Source organism: Oncorhynchus mykiss, chromosome 18 (genome assembly GCF_057628025.1).
Source record: "Oncorhynchus mykiss isolate SJ-2025 chromosome 18, ASM5762802v1, whole genome shotgun sequence".
Taxonomy (NCBI): domain Eukaryota; kingdom Metazoa; phylum Chordata; class Actinopteri; order Salmoniformes; family Salmonidae; genus Oncorhynchus; species Oncorhynchus mykiss.
The window spans coordinates 75,455,054-75,467,243 of record NC_143039.1 but is presented as its reverse complement, the minus strand read 5'-3'; the positions used below and the strand labels follow the sequence as shown (position 1 = coordinate 75,467,243).

General features: G+C 45.8%; 6 non-coding genes across 6 annotated transcripts; all 6 read left to right on the top strand.

Moving 5' to 3' along the window:
• Nucleotides 1–1,243: 1,243 nt before the first annotated feature.
• trnay-gua (transfer RNA tyrosine (anticodon GUA)) lies at nucleotides 1,244–1,331 on the top strand. The gene is given in 2 exon segments: nucleotides 1,244–1,280; nucleotides 1,296–1,331. It is a non-coding gene; the product is annotated as a tRNA-Tyr (tRNA).
• Nucleotides 1,332–2,712: 1,381 nt separating this feature from the next.
• On the top strand, nucleotides 2,713–2,800 carry trnay-gua (transfer RNA tyrosine (anticodon GUA)). The gene is given in 2 exon segments: nucleotides 2,713–2,749; nucleotides 2,765–2,800. It is a non-coding gene; the product is annotated as a tRNA-Tyr (tRNA).
• Nucleotides 2,801–4,184: 1,384 nt separating this feature from the next.
• On the top strand, nucleotides 4,185–4,272 carry trnay-gua (transfer RNA tyrosine (anticodon GUA)). The gene is given in 2 exon segments: nucleotides 4,185–4,221; nucleotides 4,237–4,272. It is a non-coding gene; the product is annotated as a tRNA-Tyr (tRNA).
• A 1,385-nt stretch (nucleotides 4,273–5,657) lies between these two features.
• Nucleotides 5,658–5,745, top strand: trnay-gua (transfer RNA tyrosine (anticodon GUA)). Its single transcript is given in 2 exon segments — nucleotides 5,658–5,694; nucleotides 5,710–5,745. It is a non-coding gene; the product is annotated as a tRNA-Tyr (tRNA).
• Nucleotides 5,746–7,126: 1,381 nt separating this feature from the next.
• On the top strand, nucleotides 7,127–7,214 carry trnay-gua (transfer RNA tyrosine (anticodon GUA)). Its single transcript is given in 2 exon segments — nucleotides 7,127–7,163; nucleotides 7,179–7,214. It is a non-coding gene; the product is annotated as a tRNA-Tyr (tRNA).
• Nucleotides 7,215–11,066: 3,852 nt separating this feature from the next.
• Nucleotides 11,067–11,154, top strand: trnay-gua (transfer RNA tyrosine (anticodon GUA)). The gene is given in 2 exon segments: nucleotides 11,067–11,103; nucleotides 11,119–11,154. It is a non-coding gene; the product is annotated as a tRNA-Tyr (tRNA).
• Nucleotides 11,155–12,190: the final 1,036 nt, after the last annotated feature.

The following is a 12,190-nucleotide window of genomic DNA, read 5'->3' as shown; positions in this document are numbered from 1 at the left end:
GTATTTGAAATTGCAACAATCCTTATGTCACTGGCTCACACTGGCTCAAAGGAGGATAACTTTTTCAGCGGTTTTTGACAGCAGTGCACTTTAACTTGACAATCAAATCAATCAAATATTTTTAGAAAGTCTTTCTTTCATCAGCTGATGTCACAAAGTGCTGTACAGAAACCCAGCCTAAAACCCCAAACCGCAAGCAATGCAGGTGTAGAAGCACGGTGGCTAGGAAAAACACCCTAGAAAGGCCAAAACCTAGGAAAAAAGCTAGAGAGGAACCAGGCTGTGAGGGGTGACCAGTCATCGTCTGGCTGTTCCGGGTATCGATTATAACAAAACATGGCCAAGATGTTCAAATGTTCATAGATGACCAGCAGGGTCAAAAAATAATAATCACAGTGGTTGTTGAGGGTGCAACAGGTCAGCACATCAGAAGTAAATGTCAGTTGGCTTTTCATAGCTGATTATTCAGAGTATCTCTACCACACCTGCTGTCTCTAGAGAGTTTAAAACAACAGGTCTGGGACAGGTCGCACGTCCGGTGAACCGGTCAGGGTTCCATAGCCGCAAACAGAACACTTGAAACTGGAGCAGCAGCACAACCAGGTGGACTGGGGACAGCAAGGAGTCATCAGGCCGGGAAGACCTGAAGCATGGTCTTAGGGCTCAGGTCCTTCTCCAAGAGAAAGAAAGAGCAAATAAGAGAGAAAGAGAGAGAGAATTAGAGAGAGCATGCATAAATAGACACAGGACACCGGATAAGACAGGAGAAATACTCTAGCTATAACAGACTGACCCCAGCCCCCCGACACACAAACTACTGCAGCATAAATACTGGAGGCTGAGACAGGAGGGGTCGGGAGAAACTGTGGCCCCGTCCGACGATACCCCTGGTCAGGGCCTAACAGGCAGGATATAACCCCACACACTTTGCCAAAGCACAGCCCCCACGCCACTAGAGCGATATCTTCAACCACCGACTTACCATCCTGAGACAAGGGCAAAAAAAGCATTCATTACCCTCGGCTCACTTTTTCACTATCCCCAAATGCAACTACTGGCATTCTAAGGGGATGTAGCTCAGCGCAAGAGCGAATGCTTTGCATGTATGAGGACATCAGATCAATCCCCTGCATCTACATGAAACCACCACACTAAGCAGATTATAGATCATATTTTAAGAAGGAACATATGATCAGCTGAACTTCTTACCATCTAGGTCATGGCTTTGGGAATTACTTGTCCACCTTCGATAGCTCAGTTGGTAGAGCGGAGGACTGTAGGTTATAATTGTAGCAATCCTTAGGTCGCTGGTTCAAATCCGGCTCGAAGGAATGTATTTTTTCTTTTGGCTTGCTCCAACTTTTGACAGCAGTGCACTTTGACTTGTGTTTGACAAACATATTATCTTTCCCTGAGATCGCCAAATTCATAACTTGTTGACCTTCCATAGGACAGTTGGTAAAGTCGCGGAGAGTATTTGAAATTGCAACAATCCTTATGTCACTGGCTCACACTGGCTCAAAGGAGGATAACTTTTTCAGCGGTTTTTGACAGCAGTGCACTTTAACTTGACAATCAAATCAATCAAATATTTTTATAAAGTCCTTCTTTCATCAGCTGATGTCACAAAGTGCTGTACAGAAACCCAGCCTACAACCCCAAACAGCAAGCAATGCAGGTGTAGAAGCACGGTGGCTAGAAAAAACTCCCTAGAAAGGCCAAAAACCTAGGAAAAAACCTAGAGAGGAACCAGGCTGTCAGTCATCGTCTGGCTGTTCCGGGTATCGATTATAACAAAACATGGCCAAGATGTTCAAATGTTCATAGACGACCAGCAGTTTGAAAAAATAATAATCACAGTGGTTGTTGAGGGTGCAACAGGTCAGCACATCAGAAGTAAATGTCAGTTGGCTTTTCATAGCTGATTATTCAGAGTATCTCTACTCTGCTCTACCTGCTGTCTCTAGAGAGTTTAAAACAACAGGTCTGGGACAGGTCGCACGTCCGGTGAACCGGTCAGGGTTCCATAGCCGCAAGCAGAACACTTGAAACTGGAGCAGCAGCACAACCAGGTGGACTGGGGACAGCAAGGAGTCATCAGGCCGGGAAGACCTGAAGCATGGTCTTAGGGCTCAGGTCCTTCTCCAAGAGAAAGAAAGAGCAAAGAAGAGAGAAAGAGAGAGAGAATTAGAGAGAGCATGCATAAATAGACACAGGACACCGGAAAAGACAGGAGAAATACTCTAGCTATAACAGACTGACCCCAGCCCCCCGACACACAAACTACTGCAGCATAAATACTGGAGGCTGAGACAGGAGGGGTCGGGAGAAACTGTGGCCCCGTCCGACGATACCCCTGGTCAGGGCCTAACAGGCAGGATATAACCCCACACACTTTGCCAAAGCACAGCCCCCACGCCACTAGAGCGATATCTTCAACCACCGACTTACCATCCTGAGACAAGGGCAAAAAAAGCATTCATTACCCTCGGCTCACTTTTTCACTATCCCCAAATGCAACTACTGGCATTCTAAGGGGATGTAGCTCAGCGCAAGAGCGAATGCTTTGCATGTATGAGGACATCAGATCAATCCCCTGCATCTACATGAAACCACCACACTAAGCAGATTATAGATCATATTTTAAGAAGGAACATATGATCAGCTGAACTTCTTACCATCTAGGTCATGGCTTTGGGAATTACTTGTCCACCTTCGATAGCTCAGTTGGTAGAGCGGAGGACTGTAGGTTATAATTGTAGCAATCCTTAGGTCGCTGGTTCAAATCCGGCTCGAAGGAATGTATTTTTTCTTGTGGCTTGCTCCAACTTTTGACAGCAGTGCACTTTGACTTGTGTTTGACAAACATATTATCTTTCCCTGAGATCGCCAAATTCATAACTTGTTGACCTTCCATAGGACAGTTGGTAAAGTCGCGGAGAGTATTTGAAATTGCAACAATCCTTATGTCACTGGCTCACACTGGCTCAAAGGAGGATAACTTTTTCAGCGGTTTTTGACAGCAGTGCACTTTAACTTGACAATCAAATCAATCAAATATTTTTATAAAGTCCTTCTTTCATCAGCTGATGTCACAAAGTGCTGTACAGAAACCCAGCCTACAACCCCAAACAGCAAGCAATGCAGGTGTAGAAGCACGGTGGCTAGAAAAAACTCCCTAGAAAGGCCAAAAACCTAGGAAAAAACCTAGAGAGGAACCAGGCTGTGAGGGGTGGCCAGTCATCGTCTGGCTGTTCCGGGTATCGATTATAACAAAACATGGCCAAGATGTTCAAATGTTCATAGACGACCAGCAGTTTGAAAAAATAATAATCACAGTGGTTGTTGAGGGTGCAACAGGTCAGCACATCAGAAGTAAATGTCAGTTGGCTTTTCATAGCTGATTATTCAGAGTATCTCTACCACACCTGCTGTCTCTAGAGAGTTTAAAACAACAGGTCTGGGACAGGTCGCACGTCCGGTTAACCGGTCAGGGTTCCATAGCCGCAAACAGAACACTTGAAACTGGAGCAGCAGCACAACCAGGTGGACTGGGGACAGCAAGGAGTCATCAGGCCGGGAAGACCTGAAGCATGGTTTTAGGGCTCAGGTCCTTCTCCAAGAGAAAGAAAGAGCAAAGAAGAGAGAAAGAGAGAGAATTAGAGAGAGCATGCATAAATAGACACAGGACACCGGATAAGACAGGAGAAATACTCTAGCTATAACAGACTGACCCCAGCCCCCCGCCACACAAACTACTGCAACATAAATACTGGAGGCTGAGACAGGAGGGGTCGGGAGAAACTGTGGCCCCGTCCGACGATACCCCCGGTCAGGGCCTAACAGGCAGGATATAACCCCACACACTTTGCCAAAGCACAGCCCCCACGCCACTAGAGCGATATCTTCAACCACCGACTTACCATCCTGAGACAAGGGCAAAAAAAGCATTCATTACCCTCGGCTCACTTTTTCACTATCCCCAAATGCAACTACTGGCATTCTAAGGGGATGTAGCTCAGCGCAAGAGCGAATGCTTTGCATGTATGAGGCCATCAGATCAATCCCCTGCATCTACATGAAACCACCACACTAAGCAGATTATAGATCATATTTTAAGAAGGAACATATGATCAGCTGAACTTCTTATCATCTAGATCATGGCTTTAGGAATTACTTGTCCACCTTCGATAGCTCAGTTGGTAGAGCGGAGGACTGTAGGTAATAATTGTAGCAATCCTTAGGTCGCTGGTTCAATTCCGGCTCGAAGGAAATCATTTTTTCTTGTGGCTTGCTCCAACTTTTGACAGCAGTGCACTTTGACTTGTGTTTGACAAACATATTATCTTTCCCTGAGATCACTGAATTCATAACTTGTTGACCTTCCATAGGACAGTTGGCAAAGTCGCGGAGTGTATTTGAAATTGCAACAATCCTTATGTCACTGGCTCACACTGGCTCAAAGGAGGATAACTTTTTCAGCGGTTTTTGACAGCAGTGCACTTTAACTTGACAATCAAATCAATCAAATATTTTTAGAAAGTCTTTCTTTCATCAGCTGATGTCACAAAGTGCTGTACAGAAACCCAGCCTAAAACCCCAAACCGCAAGCAATGCAGGTGTAGAAGCACGGTGGCTAGGAAAAACACCCTAGAAAGGCCAAAACCTAGGAAAAAAGCTAGAGAGGAACCAGGCTGTGAGGGGTGACCAGTCATCGTCTGGCTGTTCCGGGTATCGATTATAACAAAACATGGCCAAGATGTTCAAATGTTCATAGATGACCAGCAGGGTCAAAAAATAATAATCACAGTGGTTGTTGAGGGTGCAACAGGTCAGCACATCAGAAGTAAATGTCAGTTGGCTTTTCATAGCTGATTATTCAGAGTATCTCTACCACACCTGCTGTCTCTAGAGAGTTTAAAACAACAGGTCTGGGACAGGTCGCACGTCCGGTGAACCGGTCAGGGTTCCATAGCCGCAAACAGAACACTTGAAACTGGAGCAGCAGCACAACCAGGTGGACTGGGGACAGCAAGGAGTCATCAGGCCGGGAAGACCTGAAGCATGGTCTTAGGGCTCAGGTCCTTCTCCAAGAGAAAGAAAGAGCAAATAAGAGAGAAAGAGAGAGAGAATTAGAGAGAGCATGCATAAATAGACACAGGACACCGGATAAGACAGGAGAAATACTCTAGCTATAACAGACTGACCCCAGCCCCCCGACACACAAACTACTGCAGCATAAATACTGGAGGCTGAGACAGGAGGGGTCGGGAGAAACTGTGGCCCCGTCCGACGATACCCCTGGTCAGGGCCTAACAGGCAGGATATAACCCCACACACTTTGCCAAAGCACAGCCCCCACGCCACTAGAGCGATATCTTCAACCACCGACTTACCATCCTGAGACAAGGGCAAAAAAAGCATTCATTACCCTCGGCTCACTTTTTCACTATCCCCAAATGCAACTACTGGCATTCTAAGGGGATGTAGCTCAGCGCAAGAGCGAATGCTTTGCATGTATGAGGACATCAGATCAATCCCCTGCATCTACATGAAACCACCACACTAAGCAGATTATAGATCATATTTTAAGAAGGAACATATGATCAGCTGAACTTCTTACCATCTAGGTCATGGCTTTGGGAATTACTTGTCCACCTTCGATAGCTCAGTTGGTAGAGCGGAGGACTGTAGGTTATAATTGTAGCAATCCTTAGGTCGCTGGTTCAAATCCGGCTCGAAGGAATGTATTTTTTCTTTTGGCTTGCTCCAACTTTTGACAGCAGTGCACTTTGACTTGTGTTTGACAAACATATTATCTTTCCCTGAGATCGCCAAATTCATAACTTGTTGACCTTCCATAGGACAGTTGGTAAAGTCGCGGAGAGTATTTGAAATTGCAACAATCCTTATGTCACTGGCTCACACTGGCTCAAAGGAGGATAACTTTTTCAGCGGTTTTTGACAGCAGTGCACTTTAACTTGACAATCAAATCAATCAAATATTTTTATAAAGTCCTTCTTTCATCAGCTGATGTCACAAAGTGCTGTACAGAAACCCAGCCTACAACCCCAAACAGCAAGCAATGCAGGTGTAGAAGCACGGTGGCTAGAAAAAACTCCCTAGAAAGGCCAAAAACCTAGGAAAAAACCTAGAGAGGAACCAGGCTGTCAGTCATCGTCTGGCTGTTCCGGGTATCGATTATAACAAAACATGGCCAAGATGTTCAAATGTTCATAGACGACCAGCAGTTTGAAAAAATAATAATCACAGTGGTTGTTGAGGGTGCAACAGGTCAGCACATCAGAAGTAAATGTCAGTTGGCTTTTCATAGCTGATTATTCAGAGTATCTCTACTCTGCTCTACCTGCTGTCTCTAGAGAGTTTAAAACAACAGGTCTGGGACAGGTCGCACGTCCGGTGAACCGGTCAGGGTTCCATAGCCGCAAGCAGAACACTTGAAACTGGAGCAGCAGCACAACCAGGTGGACTGGGGACAGCAAGGAGTCATCAGGCCGGGAAGACCTGAAGCATGGTCTTAGGGCTCAGGTCCTTCTCCAAGAGAAAGAAAGAGCAAAGAAGAGAGAAAGAGAGAGAGAATTAGAGAGAGCATGCATAAATAGACACAGGACACCGGAAAAGACAGGAGAAATACTCTAGCTATAACAGACTGACCCCAGCCCCCCGACACACAAACTACTGCAGCATAAATACTGGAGGCTGAGACAGGAGGGGTCGGGAGAAACTGTGGCCCCGTCCGACGATACCCCTGGTCAGGGCCTAACAGGCAGGATATAACCCCACACACTTTGCCAAAGCACAGCCCCCACGCCACTAGAGCGATATCTTCAACCACCGACTTACCATCCTGAGACAAGGGCAAAAAAAGCATTCATTACCCTCGGCTCACTTTTTCACTATCCCCAAATGCAACTACTGGCATTCTAAGGGGATGTAGCTCAGCGCAAGAGCGAATGCTTTGCATGTATGAGGACATCAGATCAATCCCCTGCATCTACATGAAACCACCACACTAAGCAGATTATAGATCATATTTTAAGAAGGAACATATGATCAGCTGAACTTCTTACCATCTAGGTCATGGCTTTGGGAATTACTTGTCCACCTTCGATAGCTCAGTTGGTAGAGCGGAGGACTGTAGGTTATAATTGTAGCAATCCTTAGGTTGCTGGTTCAAATCCGGCTCGAAGGAATGTATTTTTTCTTGTGGCTTGCTCCAACTTTTGACAGCAGTGCACTTTGACTTGTGTTTGACAAACATATTATCTTTCCCTGAGATCGCCAAATTCATAACTTGTTGACCTTCCATAGGACAGTTGGTAAAGTCGCGGAGAGTATTTGAAATTGCAACAATCCTTATGTCACTGGCTCACACTGGCTCAAAGGAGGATAACTTTTTCAGCGGTTTTTGACAGCAGTGCACTTTAACTTGACAATCAAATCAATCAAATATTTTTATAAAGTCCTTCTTTCATCAGCTGATGTCACAAAGTGCTGTACAGAAACCCAGCCTACAACCCCAAACAGCAAGCAATGCAGGTGTAGAAGCACGGTGGCTAGAAAAAACTCCCTAGAAAGGCCAAAAACCTAGGAAAAAACCTAGAGAGGAACCAGGCTGTGAGGGGTGGCCAGTCATCGTCTGGCTGTTCCGGGTATCGATTATAACAAAACATGGCCAAGATGTTCAAATGTTCATAGACGACCAGCAGTTTGAAAAAATAATAATCACAGTGGTTGTTGAGGGTGCAACAGGTCAGCACATCAGAAGTAAATGTCAGTTGGCTTTTCATAGCTGATTATTCAGAGTATCTCTACCACACCTGCTGTCTCTAGAGAGTTTAAAACAACAGGTCTGGGACAGGTCGCACGTCCGGTTAACCGGTCAGGGTTCCATAGCCGCAGGCAGAACACTTGAAACTGGAGCAGCAGCACAACCAGGTGGACTGGGGACAGCAAGGAGTCATCAGGCCGGGAAGACCTGAAGCATGGTCTTAGGGCTCAGGTCCTTCTCCAAGAGAAAGAAAGAGCAAAGAAGAGAGAAAGAGAGAGAATTAGAGAGAGCATGCATAAATAGACACAGGACACCGGATAAGACAGGAGAAATACTCTAGCTATAACAGACTGACCCCAGCCCCCCGCCACACAAACTACTGCAACATAAATACTGGAGGCTGAGACAGGAGGGGTCGGGAGAAACTGTGGCCCCGTCCGACGATACCCCCGGTCAGGGCCTAACAGGCAGGATATAACCCCACACACTTTGCCAAAGCACAGCCCCCACGCCACTAGAGCGATATCTTCAACCACCGACTTACCATCCTGAGACAAGGGCAAAAAAAGCATTCATTACCCTCGGCTCACTTTTTCACTATCCCCAAATGCAACTACTGGCATTCTAAGGGGATGTAGCTCAGCGCAAGAGCGAATGCTTTGCATGTATGAGGACATCAGATCAATCCCCTGCATCTACATGAAACCACCACACTAAGCAGATTATAGATCATATTTTAAGAAGGAACATATGATCAGCTGAACTTCTTATCATCTAGGTCATGGCTTTAGGAATTACTTGTCCACCTTCGATAGCTCAGTTGGTAGAGCGGAGGACTGTAGGTAATAATTGTAGCAATCCTTAGGTCGCTGGTTCAATTCCGGCTCGAATGAAATCATTTTTTCTTGTGGCTTGCTCCAACTTTTGACAGCAGTGCACTTTGACTTGTGTTTGACAAACATATTATCTTTCCCTGAGATCACTGAATTCATAACTTGTTGACCTTCCATAGGACAGTTGGCAAAGTCGCGGAGTGTATTTGAAATTGCAACAATCCTTATGTCACTGGCTCACACTGGCTCAAAGGAGGATAACTTTTTCAGCGGTTTTTGACAGCAGTGCACTTTAACTTGACAATCAAATCAATCAAATATTTTTATAAAGTCTTTCTTTCATCAGCTGATGTCACAAAGTGCTGTACAGAAACCCAGCCTAAAACCCCAAACCGCAAGCAATGCAGGTGTAGAAGCACGGTGGCTAGGAAAAACACCCTAGAAAGGCCAAAACCTAGGAAAAAAGCTAGAGAGGAACCAGGCTGTGAGGGGTGGCCAGTCATCGTCTGGCTGTTCCGGGTATCGATTATAACAAAACATGGCCAAGATGTTCAAATGTTCATAGACGACCAGCAGTTTGAAAAAATAATAATCACAGTGGTTGTTGAGGGTGCAACAGGTCAGCACATCAGAAGTAAATGTCAGTTGGCTTTTCACAGCTGATTATTCAGAGCATCTCTACCACACCTGCTGTCTCTAGAGAGGTTAAAACAACAGGTCCAGGACAGGTCGCACGTCCGGTGAACCGGTCAGGGTTCCATAGCAGCAGGCAGAACACTTGAAACTGGAGCAGCAGCACAACCAGGTGGACTGGGGACAGCAAGGAGTCATCAGGCCGGGAAGACCTGAAGCATGGTCTTAGGGCTCAGGTCCTTCTCCAAGAGAAAGAAAGAGCAAAGAAGAGAGAAAGAAAGAGAGAATTAGAGAGAGCATGCATAAATAGACACAAGACACCGGATAAGACAGGAGAAATACTCTAGCTATAACAGACTGACCCCAGCCCCCCGACACACAACTACTGCAGCATAAATACTTGAGGCTGAGACAGGAGGGGTCGGGAGAAACTGTGGCCCCGTCCGACGATACCCCCGGTCAGGGCCTAACAGGCAGGATATAACCCCACACACTTTGCCAAAGCACAGCCCCCACGCCACTAGAGCGATATCTTCAGTTTTAAGTTCCTCGGCATACACATCACAGACAAACTGAATTGGTCCACTCACACAGACAGCATCGTGAAGAAGGCGCAGCAGCGCCTCTTCAACCTCAGGAGGCTGAAGAAATTCGGCTTGTCACCAAAAGCACTCACAAACTTCTACAGATGCACAATCGAGAGCATCCTGGCGGGCTGTATCACCGCCTGGTATGGCAACTGCACCGCCCTCAACCGTAAGGCTCTCCAGAGGGAAGTGAGGTCTGCACAACGCATCACCGGGGGCAAACTACCTGCCCTCCAGGACACCTACACCACCCGATGTCACAGGAAGGCCATAAAGATCATCAAGGACATCAACCACCCGAGCCACTGCCTGTTCACCCCGCTATCATCCAGAAGGCGAGGTCAGTACAGGTGCATCAAAGCTGGGACCGAGAGACTGTAAAACAGCTTCTATCTCAAGGCCATCAGACTGTTAAACAGCCACCACTAACACTGAGTGGCTGCTGCCAACACACTGACACTGACTCAACTCCAGCCACTTTAATAATGGGAATTGATGGGAAATGATGTAAATATATCACTAGCCACTTTAAACAATGCTACCTTATATAATGTTACTTACCCTACATTATTCATCTCATATGCATACGTATATACTGTACTCTATATCATCGACTGTATCCTTATGTAATACATGTATCACTAGCCACTTTAAACTATGCCACTTTGTTTACATACTCATCTCATTTGTACATACTGTACTCGATACCATCTACTGTATCTTGCCTATGCTGCTCTGTACCATCACTCATTCATATATCCTTATGTACATATTCTTTATCCCCTTACACTGTGTACAAGACAGTAGTTTTGGAATTGTTAGTTAGATTACTTGTTATTACTGCATTGTCGGAACTAGAAGCACAAGCATTTCGCTACACTCGCATTAACATCTGCTAACCATGTGTATGTGACAAATAAAATTTGATTTGATTTGATTTGATTCAACCACCGACTTACCATCCTGAGACAAGGGCAAAAAAAGCATTCATTACCATCGGCTCACTTTTTCACTATCCCCAAATGCAACTACTGGCATTCTAAGGGGATGTAGCTCAGCGCAAGAGCGAATACTTTGCATGTATGAGGACATCGGATCAATCCCCTGCATCTCCATGAAACCACCACACTAAGCAGATTATAGATCATAGTTTAAGAAGGAACATATGATCAGCTGAACTTATTACCATCTAGGTCATGGCTTTCGGAGTTACTTGTCCACCTTCGATAGCTCAGTTGGTAGAGCGGAGGACTGTAGGTGATAATTGTAGCAATCCTTAGGTCGCTGGTTCAAATCCGGCTCGAAGGAAACAATTTTTTCTTGTGGCTTGCTCCAACTTTTGACAGCAGTGCACTTTGAGTTGTGTTTGACAAACATATTATCTTTCCCTGAGATCGCCGAATTCATAACTTGTTGACCTTCCATAGGACAGTTGGTAAAGTCCCGGAGTGAATTTGAAATTGCAACAATCCTTATGTCACTGGCTCACACTGGCTCAAAGGAGGATAACTTTTTCAGCGGTTTTTGACAGCAGTGCACTTTAACTTGACAATCAAATCAATCAAATATTTTTATAAAGTCCTTCTTTCATCAGCTGATGTCACAAAGTGCTGTACAGAAACCCAGCCTACAACCACAAACAGCAAGCAATGCAGGTGTAGAAGCACGGTGGCTAGGAAAAACTCCCTAGAAAGGCCAAAACCTAGGAAAAAACCTAGAGAGGAACCAGGCTGTGAGGGGTGGCCAGTCATCGTCTGGCTGTTCCGGGTATCGATTATAACAAAACATGGCCAAGATGTTCAAATGTTCATAGATGACCAGCAGGGTCAAAAAATAATAATCACAGTGGTTGTTGAGGGTGCAACAGGTCAGCACATCAGAAGTAAATGTCAGTTGGCTTTTCATAGCTGATTATTCAGAGTATCTCTACCACACCTGCTGTCTCTAGAGAGTTTAAAACAACAGGTCTGGGACAGGTCGCACGTCCGGTGAACCGGTCAGGGTTCCATAGCAGCAGGCAGAACACTTGAAACTGGAGCAGCAGCACAACCAGGTGGACTGGGGACAGCAAGGAGTCATCAGGCCGGGAAGACCTGAAGCATGGTCTTAGGGCTCAGGTCCTTCTCCAAGAGAAAGAAAGAGCAAAGAAGAGAGAAAGAAAGAGAGAATTAGAGAGAGCATGCATAAATAGACACAGGACACCGGATAAGACAGGAGAAATACTCTAGCTATAACAGACTGACCCCAACCCCCCGACACACAAACTACTGCAGCATAAATACTTGAGGCTGAGACAGGAGGGGTCGGGAGACACTGTGGCCCCGTCCGACGATACCCCCGGTCA